The 2,685-nt window shown below is 39.2% G+C and overlaps 1 protein-coding gene across 1 annotated transcript in view; it reads right to left on the reverse strand.

Moving 5' to 3' along the window:
* Positions 1-905: 905 nt before the first annotated feature.
* LOC106873051 (radial spoke head 14 homolog) overlaps positions 906-2,685 on the reverse strand; it is a 32,075-nt gene continuing 30,295 nt past the window's right edge. The window contains exon 11 of the transcript XR_008267091.1: positions 906-1,036. The gene's annotated coding sequence lies outside the window, so the exon portion shown is untranslated. The remainder of the gene's footprint in view (positions 1,037-2,685) is intronic.

Raw genomic sequence — 2,685 nt, forward strand, 5'->3', positions numbered from 1 at the left:
GTCTTCTACTATAGCCTCGGGCCAACCAAAGCCTTGTGAGTGGATTTGGTAGACGGAAACTGAAAGAAGCCCGTCGTATATATGTGTATATATATGTATGTGCGTGTATGTTTGTGTGTCTGTCTTTGTCCCCCCAACATCGCTTGACAACCGATGCTGGTGTGTTTACGTCCCCGTAACTTAGCGGTTCGGCAAAAGAGACCGATAGAATAAGTACTAGGCTTCTAAAGAATAAGTCCTGGGGTCGATTTGCTCGACTAAAGGTGGTGCTCCAGCATGGCCACAGTCAAAAGACTGACACAAGTAAAAGAGTAAAAGAGTAAGAGTATACACTTTAATAAAAGTGTGTGTATATATACATACATATATATATACACACTTTTATTAAATCTTCACAAAACTGTTAGAGTGTTACACGTTCCCATTTGTCAGACGGATGCGATAAACACAATATACATCCCAACTGCTGGACGAACGAAACTATGAGACTCTGAATAACAGATTTGTGATAATTTTGCAGTTTTAAATTAATCATATTACTCTACTTTTGGTATTCGAGTACTATTCTTTTCCACCTTGTTTTGCATCTATGTACTTACCCACGTATATATATATATGTGTGTGTGTGGCTCTGACATAAATACAAGCAGTCTACATAGCTGCACAACAGCTTTCAGCAAACAGCCTACAAGCAAACGAAATGGAGGTTGTCACGTTAAAATGGTAAATCAGGTTTTGTTTTGACAAGCGATAACAGGCTTCAAGGTGCAGAGCAAAAGAGAAAAACAGTTGCAAATATACCACCTGCACTGATCCGTAATCTTCATAGTTGCAACATTTGTGGGCTTCTTTGCAAATCGTTGGACGTAAGCATTATGACTGACAAAGGAAGAGTAAGTTGTCAGATCTTCAGATGTCGAAACCGGTGAGAGAATCCATCACATAACATCATAATCTCTTCATCTTTGTCATCTACATTTAACATCTGTTTTTCCATGCTGGCATGCGTTAGATGAATACTTTTGTGGTAGGTTTTCTGCAACAAAAGAATAATGGATTATATAAGTGTTTGGGCATGTGTGTGTGTACATGTATGTATGCATATGTATGTTTGTGCATATTTTTTTACATGTATACATCTGTATGTGTGTATATAAATGCATGTGTGCTTGCATGTGGACATATGTGCATATGTGCTGCATGTATGTGTGTGTGTGTGGATGGAAATTGATAACATTTCAAGAGTCCGTCACATTAACAGCCAGTATCCCCCACCACCACCACCGCCGCCGCCGCCATCGCCACTCTTACAATGTCTCTAATTGTTTCTAAAAGTATATTAAGTGGAACAAAATGTTATTTAGAAAAAAGATAAGAGCAAATTTGTTTGTATTGTTTTACATTTAATAAATGCAACACCACCACCACTACCCCACTGGACCACCAACACTACATCCAGGCAATGAGGGAGACAGCTACGTAGTACCAAGACCAAGCAGAAACTGCAGCCAAATGTCCCTCAAATATATGGGTAAAACACACCCAACTGTCTTATCTAATTATCCATCAGTCCGTCCGTCTGTCCGTCAGTTAGTCTGTCTGTCAGTCCGTCCGTCTACCACACAAACGTGTCTGCATATATTATTTAGATTTATAAGCTATATATATATATATATATATATATATATATATATATATACATATGTATTTATGTAGGCTCAAAACTACACACACACACACATATATACCTACACACACATACACATATATACATACATACATACCATATATACAAATATACAGTTTATACACACACACACATGTAAATATATATATTAGGTTAAGCTGTGTGTGTGTGTGTATGAATATATATATATACACACATACCAATATGTTGATGCAATCCTCAAATTCTAAATATAACATGTGAAACACACCTCATACATGCACTCACGTAACGCATCTACTTATATACACCCACTCATGTATAGAGGTGTATATATATATATATCCACGCAAGCATACCTAAATGAGAAAATAAGCAAGAAGTGAGGCCAGCCGGGGTGGGCGGTGGGGAGAGGTGGGGCATTGAACCTGTTTCTAAAAATTACAATTTTACTCATGCAGACATACAAGCACAAAAAGGTGTCTGAATTCTTACAGTGTGTGTGCTTATAGATATGTATGTGTTTGTGTGTGTGTGTGTGTAGTTACGCCAGTACTCCTTTAACTTGAAATTCTCGTCCAGATCCATTGCGTCCACAAAGTGTTGGATCATGCCTTGATCGATAGGCTGGATGAGGGAGGTGGTGTTGGCAGAGAGGAACTCGACTTGAACTCCCTCGTGATTCAAATTCAAAGAGTGACCACCAGTATTGTCCATAACAAGCAAAACCTTGAATTCCATGCAAACATTTTAGAGGTATTCCTTGGCTTGAGGAATGAAGCATTGGTGGAACCAATTCAAAGGTACACTTTTGGTAATCCAGGCCCTGGGGTTGTGCATCCAGTGGATAGGCAGCAGGTTTTTATTCCTATTTTTCAAGGCCCTCAGGTTCACGGGCTTGTTGGTAAGTCCCGGTTTCATCATGAAGCCAGCAGCATTGCCTACAAGGAATTAACATCACCCTGTCCTTCTGAGCTTAAATGGTGGATCTCCGGCTTCATCCTCCATGATGTACGTTC

Source organism: Octopus bimaculoides, unplaced genomic scaffold (genome assembly GCF_001194135.2).
Source record: "Octopus bimaculoides isolate UCB-OBI-ISO-001 unplaced genomic scaffold, ASM119413v2 Scaffold_32504, whole genome shotgun sequence".
Classification (NCBI taxonomy): Eukaryota; Metazoa; Mollusca; class Cephalopoda; order Octopoda; family Octopodidae; genus Octopus; species Octopus bimaculoides.